Genomic DNA, 18920 nt, shown 5'->3' on the forward strand with positions numbered 1-18920 from the left:
TCTTGATGTTATTCGAGTTCCTGCTTGCTGGGACCAACTAAATTCATTGTTCATAAGCTTGAGCTACTTTATCCTAGTAATAAGGATAATTATATTGGAAATCATGTCTATTGTAATTGTAGTGGAGAAGGTAATAAAAAGAAAGTTTAACTCAAGAGTGATTGTGGAACTTGTTGTGAGAAGTGCAATATTTGTGGTACTCTAAGAAAAGAAATGCTAACATTTTATTATGTTCCTATTGGTGGTGATGAACAACTCAAATTTCTAGTCAAGAGTAGAAGCTTTTGTTACAACTTTATGAGTATGTGGTTCATGAAACAAAGATGGTTAGGCAAAGACTCATGTGAATAAGTAGAAAGCATTCATGATTTTTGGGATGGATCTAGATGTTGAGACGTTCAAGACTTTTGGAATCCAAATGTTTTTTATGAGTTGCCTTTTCATTTGTGCAAATCCATGCTGCAAAAAGAAATACACCACCTTTCCTCAAAAGAATATTTCAAATATATTACCAACATCATGGATGGAGGATCACCAAGAGTATAATTTTCTATGTAAGCAACATCATCTATACCGATTCAAACTTCAAAGAAAACATGCAAGGGAGATCCTAGAAATTTTGCCTTATTGTTAGATTAGGATGGTTTTCAAGCATCTAGGACAACTCAAAAATATTGTGGATCTGTTGAAATCAAGATTTTAAATGCTACATATGGTTCAAGCTTAGAAGTTTTACCAATTTTATTTATACCTTTTAGTTGTAAAATTTTTATTTGCAATTCAGGTGATGTTTTTGGTGCATTTTTGAAGCCATTAGTAGAAGAACTTAAAATCTTATTCATTGATGGTATTGTTGTGGTGTATAATTATCCCCTTGAAAGATTTTTTGAGTATGATTATGATGGTTACTGGGGATCACCCAGCACAATGTAAACGTGGTCTTCTCAAAGATGGAGGGCAATCATTTTGTTGAAGGGTTAAAGCTAAAGCTACCTTAGATAATAATAATCCAAGATTTATAGGTTGTTATGTATATGACAAAAATAAATTTCAAGCAAGATATCCACCTAAAAAAAGAGACATTTCGGAGAGGAAGCTATTGAGGAAACAAAGAGAGAATACACAACTAATGATAGAGAATCTACTTTAAGAAAAGTAGTGTTGTTAGGTGAATCTATCCTATGGAGGCTATATGATCTCTATGGTTTTGATTTATCACTTGATTTAGTGTATGATGTCATGCATATATTCTCTTAGAATATTTTCAAGAGATATATTTCTTCTTTATTTTCAAAGAATTATAGTAAATTGATGACGTAGTATTCAAAGTATCCAAAGTAGTACCACCTATAATTGAGAATGGTCGATGGCTTAAGTCTTCTAGCAAGTACTCTGAGAGTTTCAAAGCCGAAGAAAATCAAAAATTTATCCAATGGTGCTTGATATATGTCTTGCATGTAGTGGAAGGCATTTTAGAAAATCATAAAGACTTGGGTATCTTAGTGATTGATATTGCACATAGCTTTTACAAGTTCAACCAAGACAATGGATGATCAAAAGAAAGTATGGAAGTTGTGAGGACTTTGTTAAAATCATGGGTGGAGAGTCCAAAAAGAAGAGTATACAAAGCTAAATTCTTCTCCTTTGGAACATGTTGCAGGTATATCAATATCAAACTTTTTTTATAGTTTTTGTATCTTTTACATCTTAATATTACGTCTAATTAATTTAATTATATCTGTACAGATAATGGACAGATCTTAGATGACATTGTAAGGCATGGTCTACATGATTGCTTTTGGTATTATAGATTTGAGCATAATGTGTCTTCTTATGTTGCGATCAAAACTAATAATCTCAATAATGAGGTGACTTATGTACATCACTACAACCATGTTCTTTTCACCAAAGCCTATAACCCATGAAATTTGATAGATATCATCCATTACCTAATGAAAGATTTCTACTAGAATTGCAGAAGGTTCTAGCTATCCCAAGTGGTGGTTGACCATGAAAGACTCATGTGTTAACCATGGCATAAAGATGGAATTTTTGAGGTTTATTCAGCTATTAAGGCTAAAACATTATGGAGTAAGATGAGAAAGTATAGACAAGATTGTTATTGTAAAAGTGTGATAGATAATAAGGGAATTGCATTACAAGAGACGACAGAGACGTGAAATTCGTGATGCAAGCTAAGATGAGATAAGATATGCAAGGAAATTCTGGAATATCATCAATGAAAGATTAAATGCACTCCAAGTAACATGCTATAAAAGTGTATTTTACAATGGATAGATATACAATATTGGAGATGATGTGGTAGTTGAGGTGGATGGAGAACAAACACCACAAGATAATGTGTGCCATTGGAAGGCACACATTACTTCTTTATTCTCTATGCAATATAATGGAGAGCGAATACTCTTGTTTGGTGGAGAGTATTACAAGAAATGTGTGGTTAGAGATGGTGGTGATGAACACCTACTTATAGATGCTATCACATGAATGGGCAAAATTAGACCAATTTCTTCATTGTTACATAAGTTCTTTTCTGTAATTTTATGCTCAAAGGAAAAAGTAATTGCATATGAGGTAAAGGATTTGCAACAACAAGGTAGATTACTTACATATGGATTAGTAGGAAATGTGCCACCTTGATTGGAATCCCATGATATTGTCATTACAAAAAAGTAATGAGAAAACTTGTAGTCTAGAATGTGCGGTGGTGAGAGAAGTAAATCATAGTGGAGAAGAAGTGAAGTTAGCATTCTTGAAATTCGATGAAAGAAATAACAAAATATGGAAGGTTCAAGTGGAAGAAAGATCTTGGAGGCATTGGAGTTGTTCTGTATAACAAGATCTTGGAGGCATTGGAGTTGTTCTGTAATAAGAAATTTGGGGTGGACAGTTACAAAACCACAAAGAGTTCTTCACCAAGGCCAAGTGAAATGGACTCCCATAACATGGTAGTCTTAAAATTTACTTTGTTTCTAGGTATGAATCTTTATCATTTTTAAGGTCTTTTTTTGAACATATCAAGCTAGCATCTCTCCAAGTCAAGTCAATCTCTACACTCATTCTTTGATAATAGTTTACTCTCTTTAATACTATGCATTACTATTTTTCATTTTTAAGATCTTTTTTTGAACATATCAAGCTAGCATCTCTCCAAGTCAAGTCAATCTCTACACTCATTCTTTGATAATAGTTTACTCTCTTTAATACTATGCATTCTTAAGTACATTGGTGTTTTTTTTTCTTTTTCTTAATTTGAAGTTCTTATACATATGTACAAGAGTCTACTCTCTCATACATTAACTCTTATACAGAAGCAAATATGTGTATAAAATAAGGGTCAAGGAAAACATTCTTATGTGTATAAAATATTTTGAGTAAATTCTTAAATATTCACATCAAGTCTCTTGGTATTTGTAAGCTCCATCTTTTGCACTCATCAAGTTAGCCTCTCTTAAATAACTCTCTACACTTATCAAGTCAGCTTGTCTTAGAGAAGTCTCTAAGACTACTACACTTACACACACACACACACACACACACAGGGGGAGAGAGAGAGAGAGAGAGAGATTGTCTAGACTTGTTAAGTTTTTTACATAATCTTATATGTATGATGTCAGCTATCTATGGCAAGGATGTCATATGATGTTCCATAGAGATTGAAGGGACTCGTGCATAGGCCACTTTTAAAAACAAATCTTATTTCTAATTGTATCAACTATTTCCTTCTTGGTGTACTATCTTTCAAGACCATGCTCGAGAGAAAATGGGAGACAATCAAGTTATTACACTATATAAAAATGGGAAGAGGAATTCTATGACTTATACTCAAGTGTTAGATGGTGGGGTAGGGGAATCATGCCTTAATACTCTTGACCATTCCATTTCAAAAGGAAATTCTATTCTTCAAGATCTAGAGGGATTTCTAGAGTTTAGGGATGATATATATCTTGAGTTCATAGAATCTATTAAAGGATTTGCTAACAAAAGATAATGACAAACACACAATGTTGTGGTAATTAGTAGTAAGAGAGGATGCAAGCTAGCAAAATGAAAGACATTGAGACCCAAGCCTATAACCACATTTGGAAAGAAGCCCCATGGCAAAACAAACATTGCCAAGGTCCTGAGCATGACCCTACAAAGAGCAAAAGGTTGTAGAAGAAATTTATCTTCATATGCATATGGATTTCTATTATCTCCTTTTTGTGGAGTATGTTACAAGAGAAACCATGTAAACAAAAATTTTCATGATCCATAAATTATAATAAAACTATTTTCTCAACTACTATAGTGTTTAAGTATATTTCATTGCTTATAGACATTGTTGTAGATGTTTTTACTTTAATATATCTCTTAATTTATTTAATTTACACTCATGAAATTACTCTTTGTGCCTTATAGATTTTTATTATGTTTCACTTTAGCAAAACAAAATATATTCTTATTTTTAGGGATAATTATTTAACTACACTCCATTCTTCAATATGCACATGTGAAAGTTTATCATTGTGCCTTATGGAATTCTCTTGTGTTTCACTTAGGCAAAATATGTTTTTTTATAATTAATCAACTACATTACACCCTTAAATTTGTGAAAGTATGCCTTTTTACCTTATGAAAGTATGCCTTTTTACCTTGGTGCCTTATGGACTTCTTTTGTGTTTCTTTTAGGCAAAATACTTTTTTTTTAAATTCAGTTACATTACACCCTTAATTTTGCACTTTTGAAAGTATGCCTTTTTATCTTGTAGACTTTTCTTGTGTTTCACTTATGCAAAACTTTCCTCTTCTTTGATTTTACTCAAGAAAGTACATCTTTGTACCTTATGGATTCCTCTTGTATTTCATTTAAGAAAATTTTTGTATATATTTTTTGGATAATTAATATAACCACCAATTGTTTAAATTGTAGTTGTGAAAGTACGTCTTTGTGCTTTTGTCTTGTCTTTCACTTAGGATAATTATTTAACTACACTCGATTATTTAATTTGCACTTGTGAAAGTATGTCATTGTGCCTTATGGACTTCTCTTGTGTTTCACTTAGGCAAAACACTCTTTTTGGATAATTATTCAACTACATCACAACCTTAAGTTTTCACTTACGAAAGTATGTCTTGTTGCCTTGTAGGATTCTCTTGTGTTTCACTTATGCAAGATTTTCCTCTTCTTTGGTTTTTGCACTCAAGAAAGTACATCTTTGTACCTTATGGATTCATCTCGTATTTCACTTAAGAAAATTTTTGTATACTTTTTTGGATAATTATTTTAACTACACCAATTCTTTAATTTGCACTTGTGAAAGTACATATTTGGGCCTTACAGATTTGTCTTGTGTTTCACTTAGGATAATTATTTAACTACACTCCATTCTTTAATGTGTTCTTGTGAAAGTACTCCATTATGCCTTATGGACTTTCATTGTATTTCACTTAAGTAAAATACTTTTTTTAAATAATTATTCAACTACATTACACCCTTAAATTTTCACTTTTGAAAGTATGTCTTTTTGCCTTGTAGAATTTTCTTGTGATTCACTCATGCAAAATTTTCCTCTTCTTTGATTTTCACTCAAGAAATTATGTCTTTGTATCTTATGGATTCCTCGTGTTTCACCTAAGAAAAAAATTGTATACTTTTTTTGGATAATTATTTTAACTACACCAATTCTTTTATTTGCACTTGTGAAAGTATGTCTTTGTCCCTTATGGATTTGCCTTGTGTTTCACTTAGGAAAAATTATGTCTTATGGATTTGTCTTGTGTTTCACTTAGGAAAAATTATGCCTTATGGATTTGTTTTGTATTTCACTTAAGAATCATTATGTAAATTATTTTTGGATAATTATTTAACTACACTCTATCCTCTAATTTGCACTCTTGAAAGTATGTCTTTGTGGCTTATGGTTTTTTCTTATGTACACTTAAGAAAAATTTTGTATACTAGTTTTTTAGATAATTATTTAACTGCATTCCACCCTTTAATTTGTATCCATGAAAGTACATCTTTTTTCCTTATGGATTTATCTTGTGTTTCACTTATGCAGAATTTTGTATACTTGTTTTACTTGGATAAATTTTTAAGTATAGTTTATCCTTACATATTTTTCTCTCATGAGATTACATCTTTGTGCCTTATGAATGTCTCTTGTGTTTCACTTAAGCAAAAAATTATATACTTATTATTTAGGAATAAATATATAACTATACCTATTTTTTTAAAAATCGAGCTATCTTCCACCCTCCTTTAATTTGCACTCATGAAAGTATGTCTGTGCAATATAGAATATTTCTCTTCCAATTAAGAAAAATTTTATATACTTACTTTGTGGATAATTATTACACTACACTCCATCCTTTAATTTGCTCTCGTGAAAGTAAGTCTTTGTGGATAATTATTACACTACACTCCATCCTTTAATTTGCTCTCGTGAAAGTAAGTCTTTGTGCCTTATGGATTTCTCTTTTGTTTCACTTAAGCCAAACATTTAGTTACATTTTTGGGATAATTATTTAACTACACTCCATTCTTTGGTTTATACTCATGAAAGTATATCTTTGTTCCTTATGGATTTCTCTCGTGTTTCATGTAAGACAAAATTAACATACTTATTTTGTTTGGATAATTATTTTACTACACTCAATCCTTTAATTTGTACTCATGAAAGTATATCTTTGTTCCTTATGGATTTCTCTTGTGTTTCACTTAAGCAAAATTTCACATATTTATTTTTTTGAGATAATTATCCAACTATACACAATCCTTTAATTTGCACTTGTGAAAGTATGCCTTTGTGCCTTATGGATTTCTCTTATGTTTCACTTAGATAAATTTTTGTTTACTCTTTTCTTTGTGGATTCTTTTTTAACTCTACATTGATCGTTTTTTGTAAGAGTTCAATTCTTCTCTACTTTCTTGCTTTTGGCATCCTTGAGTACATTGATGTTTTTTATCTTTTTATCAAATTTTTATGATTATGCCTTAAAGTTTTTGCATAAGAGTGTATGTTGTCAACAATAATTTTGTGCACTATGCATAGGAGTTTATGCATAAGAACTATATATAAGAGTGTAGGCATAAGAGCATATGCATAAGATCCCTACATAACAGACCACTAATGCATAGCTCTTATGAATTCTCCACAAGAGTGTATGTAGAAGAGCTATGCATTTTAAAAAAAACTTTAAAAAGTTCATGCTATTAATAGCTTTATGCATATAGCTACATATAAAAGCATAATGGTCTTTACACATTAGATTTTATGTATAAGTAAGATTGCTCTTATATATAGTTCTATGTATAAAGTTAATGGAGTTAATTTATGCTTCTTATACATTATGTATAAGAGTATAAGGATAATAAGAGTATACATGTTTTGACTTTATATGTTTTATGACATTTTGTTTCATGACACGTACTTTCACCTTAAAAATGGTATTTGACTTTACATGTTTTATGAAATCTTGTTTCATTAAGGATATTTGGTGATGGAATCTTTGAGAGGTGTTGAGATTGCCTCATATTTTCAACAAATGATGACAAAAACTCCTGAAGAAGTAATAAAATTCTTCATCAATTAAGATATACGAGTAAAGTATCAAGCATCTCCAGTAGAATGACTTCTAAAGAGAGTGAACCTCTTTACATGACTCCTCTTAGCATGCCTTGTAGCACTTTGGATACACCAACATATGACCATAGATTTTGTGCTCCTAAGCTTTTCTAGAGAGACAATGAGAACTTATATGGGAGATCTTACCTTAAAAAATTCTATCCCAATCAACATCAATTATTACAAGCTAATTATCACCTTGTGCATAGTTGGTTTAAAGATATAAAAGGTATTTTTGATTTACGACACAACAAAGAGGGAAAAGCCTTAATACTTTCAATTATTAAGGATAATTATCATGAGATAAATCCATTACACTTTTGAGGTGAATCTTACTCATGGAAGATAGAAGATGTGTATGCATGGTATCTAAAGTCATTTACAGTCCATCTACAAGAATATGAAGAAAACAATGGCTCAATTGGAATCCTTGTTAACCATGGATGAGGTATGCTCACTAAAGTTTTATTTGATTCAATCTTTTATGTCTACTTTAGTAAATTTAAAGTTATTCTAATAATAATAAAACTACATGTTAGGATAATATGAAACTAACAAAGGATGATCATATGAATGAGGAGAATTCTAATGATATTGATACATTACAGGTAATATAATTTATAAATACTTCTTTCATAAAGTTGCAACAACTGACGGAGAGTCAACGGAGGACGTCTCGCATAGCAAGGTCGATCGAGGTCTTGACCAGCCTCGGTTCGATTTAAATGGTGAGCTTTTGGTACGGTGGATGAGGGACCAAGGAAGCGGCGTATGAGTGAAGCGCTCAGCTCATGTTGAGCTTGACATCTCAACACTCCCCCTCAAGCTCAACTCCATCTCGTGAACTCCAAGCATATCTTAAAATCTGTGGATCTTCTTAGCGCCCAAGGCCTTCGTGAAGATGTCAGTGACCTGATCCTATGTGCTAATGTAGGCCAAGTCGATGTCCCCTGCCAAGACTCTCTCCCTGATGAAGTGGTAGCATACCTCAATGTGTTTTGTATGCACATGGAAAACTGGTTTCTTGGCCAATTGTATATTGCTAAGATTGTCACAATATATGACAACCTTTCTCTCCACATGCAATCCCAAATCAGCAAAGTAGCTTGCGTAACCAAGCTACCTCACACGCTGTCACTACACTTCCTCTATACTATGCCTCTATACTCGACAAGGTAACTGTAGGCTTCTTCTTGCTGCTCCATGTCACATCAACGCTCCCCAATGAAAACATAAATCCACTAGTAGATCTCCTATCTGCAATACTACCCTACCAGCCCAATCTACATTTGTGTACCCATATAGCTCCAATGGTACACCTGCTGCATAAAACAATGTATAATCAACAGTGGCCCTCAAATACCGAAGTGTGCGTCGCACACTATCAAGACATGGTTTGCGTAGAACCTACATAAGCTGGCCCTCTAAGCCAATAGTGTAACTCAAATTTGGTCTGCTAATTGTGACATAGATCAAACTCCCCACACTCTTCCTATACATAGTGGGGTCCTCCAACACATAATCTACATTCGCACTAAGCTTTCCATTTTGATCTAATGGCACAAAGATTGGCTTACAACTAGCCAACATGTCCAATACATATTGTCTCTGTGGTGACAACCAAATACCATTAGGTGTGCAAATGACCTCAATGCCCAAAAAGTAGCGCAGATCTCCCAAATCCTTCATGTCAAACTTCCTTTTGAGAAGACTTTTCACATGCTCAATCTCTTCCAAGTTGTCACCCCCAATAATAAGATCATCTACATAGATGGTGATTATCACAACACCCTTATCACTCTTGCACACATACAAAGAGTGATCTGCATCTGCCATATGAAAACCAATAGTGATATGATACTCAGCAATCTTGTCATGCCATGCTCGTGGAGCGTGCTTTAGCCCATACAAGGCCTTTACGAAGATTACATACATACTCTGGGTGAACTGTATCCTCAAAACCAAGTGGCTGATCCATATACACCACTTCTTGCAAGTCACCATGCAAGAAGGCATTTTTTGGATCCATCTGATGTAAAAACCAGCCTTTAGCTACAGCCACCGCAATCACAGCTCTCAAAGTTACCATCTTTGCAACTGGGGCAAACGTCTCCTTATAATCAATCCCATGTGTCTTTGCATATCCTTTGGCTACCAATCTAGCCTTGTACCTACTTATGCTACCATCACTGTTATATTTCATCTTATACGCCCACTTACATTCAATAGCTTTCTTGCCTTCTAGCAATGACATAAAATCCCAAGTCTCATTTCCATACAATGTAGCCATTTCTTTATCCATGGCTTTCTCCCAATCTGAATTCCCAACAGCTTCATCAAAATATGTGGGTTCAACATCTGGCACAACTTTAGCCATATATGCATAATGATAAGCAACTTAACCATCATATGTCAGCCTATCAACATGTTTTCTGAATCTCCCTGACCTGCGTTGTCCATGATCACTGCCTAGCATTTTTACAGCTTCTCTGGCCTTTATTACACCAGGTGTTCTAATAGCTGGAATCCCAAGCTTATCATCAAGGCTCTGCTCCAAGCCACTAGACTCTCCATCAACATAAGAATGCCTTGCAGAAATGTTGGGCATACCAAGAGTCTCACCAACCTTGTCTTTGCCTTTCCGTGATGTACCAACTGCATTTTTAAGACTGGTATTTTGATGCAGCCTGCCACTCCATGGTCTATCAACACACCCAACACAAGAGGATTCTTCAGGTCCACTCAACGACTGTGATTCTGACTTGCCTTTTGTGCAATCACATTTTGAGTTATATCAACCCAAACAATATCTTTTTCAGTAGCATACTAGCTACTCATTTCATCAAACACAACATCTCTGCTTACCCTCAACTCATGTGTAGTAGGGTTGTAGCATCTATATCTCTTTTGCTCAAGTGAGTATCCAATAAACACACATTTTTCAGCCTTTGAATCCAGCTTCGTATGCAACTCATTTGGCACATGCACATAGGCAATACATTCAAAAACTTCAAGTGAGACAAATCAGGTTTCTTGCCACTGAATTTCTCCTGTAGTGTTACATCATGTATGGTTGCAGTAGGAGTCCTGTTCATGATATAAACTGCTGTAGAAACAACTTCAGCCCAATAGCTATGTGGCATATTCTTCTCTGTCATCAATGCTCATGCTATCTCTGCAATGTGCCTGTTTTTCTACTCAGGAATTTTGATGCGGAGTGTATCTACATGTAAACTATCTCTGAATGACATTCTTCTGCAAAAAATCAGAGAACTCATTATAGAAGTACTTTTTCCCCCTCCATTTGACTGTATGAACTTCACATGCTTTCCTGTCTACTTTTCAGCCCCATCACTCTGAAATTTTAAAAATGAGTGAAAACTTCACTCTTCTCCTTGATGAAATACACTCACACTTTCCTCGTGTAGTCATCAATGAATGTTACTTAATACCTGCAGTCACCCACCATGGACGTAGTTTTTGTAGGACCCCATACATCTGAATGCACCACATCTATTACATTCTTGCTCACATTTCTATCATGTGGAAACACATGCTTTGTCTGCTTCCCAAATTGATATGCTTCACATACTTTCTACATACCATCAACTTTAAACTTAGGCAGCCCTATCACGATTTATTTAGTCTACGTAGACTTCATTCTTTGCACATTTACATGCCCAATTCTCTTATGCCAAATGTATGTATCTGCAATAATTCATGAACCCTGTGCAAACATTACAGCTTTCACTTCATGCATATTTACATCTAGTGTAAACATTCGTCCCACTCTATTGTCTTTTTGCAATCAACTTGCACCTATCTTTAAAGTCTTGAACATAACAACCATCAGGGTTAAAGTTGAATCTGAATTTCCAATCATTCCTTCATCGGAGTATCTATGGCATGATTGGCAACCAGAACGCTCACCACCTGTTCACTCAGGGGCCTTTTCTATAGTTCCTAGCTCATAGTACCCGGCAGATATTCACTTATAAAAATCAAGATGGAATCCTCATTGAAGATCAGCAAGATCAACCAACAGATCCATATAAGAGAGCTATGGACTCATCAGTTGAGGACCAGCAAGGTCAATCAACTAGATCCATACTCGGTTTCAGAAAACAACTCTTACTCCTTGTTCCAATATCTTACTCCTTGTATCTTCGGCGACCCAAAGCCGGAGCACCGTATGGTCAGCACCCTCTAGGATCCTTCGCAGGTCACCTAGCGCTTCACTCATAGGCCGCTTCCTTGGTCCCTCATCCACCGTACTGGAAGCTCACCATTGAAATCGAACCGAGGCTGGTCAAGACCTCGGCTGAACTTGCTACGCGAGACGTCCTCCATTGACTCTCCGTCAGCAGTTGCAACTTTATCAGTTAGGTCTCCACGACCTTAATCACAAGACGGTCAAAATGCTTCCCCAGCATTCTTGACATAAAACAGTCATTTACAAAGAGGTTACAAATACAGAAATATAATGAACTCACGTCTTTCCAGATTGTTCCACATCAATCCATATTACTTAATCCAATTCCAAATCATATGTGTATCCATTCTTGACCAGATACATCATTTTCCTTCCCATCACATCAGATTCATTCACTTCACATAACATCCATTCCTATCTTTCTTAATTTACATTACGTCTCATTACATCCATTTCTCATTACATCTCATTCGTTCACACCTTATATTATTCATTCACATTCTGATTCACATGACATCTCATCTCATCCATTCGCTCATATCGACTTCATATCCATTCACATACATTTTTGCATTCATTATTCCACATACACATCCACATTCGTACATCCACATTCACATCTACATCCATACATCCATTTTCACATCCACATTCACATCTACATCCATATATCTATTTTCACATCCACATTCATACATCCACATCGATACATCCATTTCCACATCCATATTCATACATCCACATCCACATCCATACATCCACATCCACATCTACATCCATACATCCATTTTCACATCTACATCCACATTCTTACATCCACATTCACATCTACATTCATATATACACATCCATATCCACATCCATACATCCACATCTACATTTATACATCCACATCCACATCCACATTCATACATCTATATCCACATCCACATTCATACATCCACATCTCCATTCACATTCATACATCCACATCCACATCCACATCCACATCCATACATCCATTTTCACATCCATATTCATACATCCACATCCACATCCACATCCATACATCCATTTTCACATCTACATCCACATTCACATCTACATTCATACATATACATCCATATCCACATCCATACATCCACATCTACATTCATACATCCATATCCACATCCACATTCATACATCCACATCCCCATTCACATTCATACATCCACATCCACATCCATACATCCACATTCACATCCATATTCATACATCCACATTCACATCTACATCCATACATCCATTTCCACATCCATATTCATATATCCACATTCACATCCACATCCATATATCCACATCTACATCCATACATCCATTTTCACATCTACATCCACATTCATATATCCACATTCACATCTACATCCATACATCCACATCCATATCCACATCCATACATCTATATCATACATTCACATCCGCGTTCACATTCATACATCCACATCCATATCCACATTCACACATCCACATTCACATTCACATACATCCAAATTCTTACATCCATATCCACATCCATATCCTTATCCACATTCCATATCTACATTTATACATCCACATCTACATTCATACATCCACTTCCATACATACACATCCATATTCATACATCCATATCCATATCCACATCCATTTTCACATCCACATCTACATCCATACATCCATTTTCACATCCACATCCACATTCATACGTCCACATTCACATCTACATCCATACATCCACATCCATACATCTATATCATACATTCACATCCGTGTTCACATTCATACATCCACATCCATACATCTATTTCTACATTCCCAGTCATATAACCACATACGCCTTCACATCTATTCTTTTACATCACATCCATTCTCGTCGTATCACAACCCATATACATCTTATCCCATCAGATACACTTCTTACCTTATCCCATACACATCTTATCACATCCTAACTCATCTTATCACATCCTAACTCATCCCATATATGCATCTTATCACATCCTATGACTTCTCATACACATCTTATCACATCCTATCACTTCCCATACGCATCTTATCACATCCTATCACATCTCATACACCTCTTATCAATCCTATCACTTCTCATACACATCTTATCACATCCTATCACATCTCATATGCATCTTATTAGGCATAAAGATAACTTTAGTAGGAATAACACTTTTATAATAATCCTTTTATGCATTTTACTATGCATAAATTCTAATTTAATGAGAATAATACTTTCGAAATAAAAATAAATCTTTTATACATCTTTCTATGCATAAATTTTCATCTTAATGAAATTAACACTTTTAGAATAAATCTTTTATGCATCTATCGGTGCATAAAATCACAATTGATAAGAATAACTCTTTTGAATAAAAAATAAAATTCTTTATGCATCTTTTTATGCATAAAATCAAAATTGATAAGAATAACTCTTTTGAATTAAAAATAAAATTCTTTATGCATCTTTCTATGCATAAAATCAAAATTGATGAGAATAACACTTTTGGGTTAAAATAATTTCTTTATGCATCTTTCCATGCATAAATCCAATTTAGTAGGAATTACACTTTTAGAATAAAAGAATTTCTCTTATGCATCTAATTTGTGCATAAAATCCAATTATGATGAAAATCTCACTTTTAATAAAAAAAATCTTTTATGCATATGTTTATGCATACAAATCATTTATGATAAAAATCATTCATTTATGATGAAAATCATTCTTTTAATATAAAAAAAATTCTTTTATGCATCTACTTATGCATAAAAATCAATTATGATAAAAATCACACTTTTATAAATAAATATTTCTAGTATACATTTTTCTATGTCTAGAATGAAAATAACCCTTTAAGAATACTCATACGATGGGGATTAATCTTTTTAACATAAAATTTAATTACTAGAAATCCTCTTTTTCTTAATTCATTAATTATGCATAACATAAAAATTAATTTCTCCATGATTACAATGAAATTCTTTCAATTAATCTAGGATGATAATTCCTAGAATATGGTAGGAAGTCCTCTTTTCATGCTTTGAATGAAATTATTTTGTGTAATTTTTACAGAAATTTTGCCATAGCTCCGCTGCTATGACTGATAAATCTCAATTATTTTAAAAGATAAAGCTTATCATTAAGAAAATGATTAGAATGATCCCTAATTGGATCATTAACCCATAATGGATTGAATCATCAATATTCATGAAATACATAAACTAAAAGCATAGAAAAAAGGTATTAATTTGGCCTCAAGCATAGATTAATCTTGGATTAAGGAAAAGCTTTATGAAAAGCTTCATTTGGATTGAGAATAGGTCATGGGAATGACCATTCTTTGAGTGAGAGAGAGAAATTGCATAAAAACCATTAATATTTAGCATAAATAGAAATTTATGTAATTCTTTAGTACCATTCATCAATTAACTTCAATAGCATTCAAAAACCATTCCAATTAAGCTTCTCAAGCTTGAGAGGGGTTGAGAAGAGAGAAACATTGAGAATTTATAGAAAAGATCAAAATTCACCATTTACCTTACAAATTGCTTGATTCTTTGTTTCACGGTAGAGGCCCCCAACCAATCAATTGGTTTGGTGTGCTGATGGAGTCACCAATGGAGATTGAAGAAAGAGGGAAGCTCCAATTTCTTCAATTTGGAGAGAATTTTAGAGAATAGTAAAAATTAGCATTATTTCAGCATAATTTTGGCATAGTATAATTCTCCTATTTTTTTTTACAAAGACTCAGATTCTATTTATAGGAGAGGGAGGCTCTAACCAAGACCAACTGATTTCTAGAATTTTGTAGATTTCAGTTTGGTTGGATTTGGACTAGATTTGGACCTAGTTTGGTTCCTTTTTGATTCGGTTTGATCCAAGAGAGAGGAGAGATAAAAATATCACATTATTTTTTTGTTTAAAACTCATTCAAGCATGTGAAGTATGCACCTCCTTGAAGGGACTCCCCTTCCTTACATATGTGTCAAAATGGAATGATTATACCCAAAATATCTCATTTTTTTTAGTAAAACTCATAGTTTTTTACTACCCTTGTACATAGTCAACTCTTAATCTTATGTGAGCATTTACTCATTTTTGGGTAATTTCTTTTACAAATTGGATTTATCTCCTCCCTACACATGGATTGATCTTATTGGCCCATAGGAACCTTAATTTAAAATTTCGAAAAAATCTTGACCCTCAGGATAATGCCTCTTGAGCAGATTATACTTGATTTCTAATGCACCTTCTGGAAATCTTTTTGAACTTCTGTTTTAGGGGAACTTATATTAATAGGATGATAAATTTTTCTATCCAAAAATATTCAAAATCTAAATAATCTCTCTCTAGAATATTTTCTCTCTCTAGATCAAAACAGGTAGAAACAAGATCTTTGATATTTCTGAAGAGGGATTTGACTACAGGGGAAGATACTGGATATCCTGAGAGGCTGGGGAGGAATCTTACAGTATGGAAGCTTTTTAATAAACATGTGCATACCCAATGCTTTGAAGGTGTATCTATAAGGCTCCCATCAATTAGTTTCTTGATAAATGCCATTACATAAAATCCGCAATCAATTGCGTTTGGTTGTTTTGGCACCTACAATGTTTATCAACATATGTCTCAATTGATCCAATCCAAAAAATGCCATATATCATGCTATATAAAGGACACAACATTGAAAGCCAAAAATATTTTTCACATACCTCTATACACTTCAACTCAAACCCAGTGGATGGGCATGTAAGAGACTCTTGTAACGGTCCATGTGTGCGACTTGAAGAAATTGACTCAAGAATTCTAATAATATATAGATGTAAAATGTTAGTTAGCATTTACCCAAGCATTATGGATTCATGAACTTCAAAGTAAACCTCTTGTATTACCATTGCACAATGGAAACATACTCGCCCAAATTCCCTACATGCAGTGAGTCTAGGTGCAGGAGAATATTTTTTCTCGATGACAAGCCTCTCACCTTCATGTGGTAGTTATAGACCACAAAAAGAGTCCAGTGGTGCCTGAAAAACATGAAGTTGTAAGTGCTTTGTCTACTAATGACAAAAACAAGAACACATGCATCAATATGAGTAAACTATTGACTTTACCCATGTACTAGAGGTAGAAACAAGAACACATGCTTGCTCATATCAATATGTCCAAAGAAATTTTACAATGAAGTATTTCTCTTTGGACGCCGTGAAGCCACATATTCATACCACAAACTATCCCACGAATGAAACCTTCTCAAGAGCATCTACAGGTAGGGTTTTTTCCATCCACCTACAACAACAACATGCTTTAAGCATCTTTGAACTGCAAATCCAAAAGCTATATTTCAGAATTAAAAAAATTTTCGACATGGCAAATAGGTTAAGCACGCGAGTAGATGCTTCCACATGCATGATCGACTTGACTAGTTGCACAATGAATCCCCAACGTGTAGAGTGTAAGTGAATAGTTTCTCCATGTTGAAGTCTACATAACCAAAAATCAAACATGTTAAGATGGAAACCATGCATATGTTAAGACAATTCAAGATTCAAGCCATAGAGTTAAAGAAAGTATACCTTTCATAGACTGCACTTAGATCTTTTACCATGCCCAAGACATTGTGCGTCTTAATCTCACTAGTGGATATTGTTATTATTACATTTAAAGGCTTACTCTCACTCAGAGAGAGCTAATATCAACATGAGATGCATTTACATTGCAAGCCATCCCCTTCAAGTTTAAACAAACAAGAATTGACATAAGGAGCCAAGGTATGTAAAATAAAGCCTACTCTTAAATTGTGTACAAAGAGACATCTTCCACCCCTTACCTTCTTCCGTTTCTTACTTTTTTTAGAGAGCACCACATGAGCCTCCTTGTTGACAATTTTCTCCTAAAGTGAGGAAACAAGAAACAATGCATATTTATGTATATTAGTGTAAGGAAAACAAGAAGTAAAGTAGTACAAACATTGAAGAGTAGTATTTTCATACCATTGTAAGGGAGCCTTTTCCCTCAAATTCCACATTTCTCATCGACATTTCTCATCGATATTTTTGTTTCCATGTGAGGAGCCTTCACTATCATGGATTTGAACATTTTTCTTTGATCGAGTCTTTTGAATTGGAAGATTACAAAGTTTCATGGCAAATACAATTTAAGGTTAGTACCATGTTTACAAAGAAGCCCTCTCACCAACTAGTACATCAGAAGTCCTCTGACAAACTAGTACATCCATCTCTTACCTTCAAAGGAGAAAAAACACACACTTTTGCCTCTTCTTCACTTGAGATGGAGCCACATGCTCATGGTTCGCTCATTAATGATTTTCTTCTAGAGGGAGGAAAATGGATTGAGTGGCATGTTATGAAAGTAAAGAAAACAAACAACAAACAAGCTGAAAATATCAAAAATTCATTTCTTGCATACTGAAGGAAGAGACTCTTTTCGATTTTCATCCTTGTCGCTTGTCAATATATCCTCATCAAGATTTTCCATCCGTTGAGAAGCCGCTTCACCATCATCATTGTCACAATCATCACTTTCTTTTTTGCGTCACTACAAGATGCAAAATGAGAGCTTAAGAATATTCATCATATATATATCTTTCACGATTAAGGTTAGTAGGACAAGAGAAAATCTCACATGTGTGGAATATCCTTCTTTAATGCGCCATTCAATCCCTTGAATGTTTCTCCTTGTTCGCCATGTATTGTTCCATGCCCTTGGCAACAAACCCCTCGATAAATGCTTCCTTTTGCATGTTATAGGCTTTCGTGGACAAGTTGGATGGAGCTTTCTTTTCCCAAGCATCTTCGGCCAAAAGTCTTTGTTTCCTTTCATTGTTTTTCATGTTGATTTGAAATTTACGTTGTGTATCTATAAACCTTGTCTGTGATTGCTTTGCAACACTCTTTGAAGCTCCTTGCATTCCACCACCCAAGGGGCGTCCTATCTTTTGAAGTGGGATATCCACCTCTAAGCCATGGTCGGGTTTTAAGTGGCGAATCATGTGAACTCTCTTACAATAGTTTGTGTTCCATCTAGGACACGTATCTGAGACTCG

The sequence above is a fragment of the Cibotium barometz genome, chromosome 43 (genome assembly GCF_041138505.1).
Source record: "Cibotium barometz isolate CiBa-2024 chromosome 43, ASM4113850v1, whole genome shotgun sequence".
In the NCBI taxonomy this organism is placed as follows: Eukaryota; Viridiplantae; Streptophyta; class Polypodiopsida; order Cyatheales; family Cibotiaceae; genus Cibotium; species Cibotium barometz.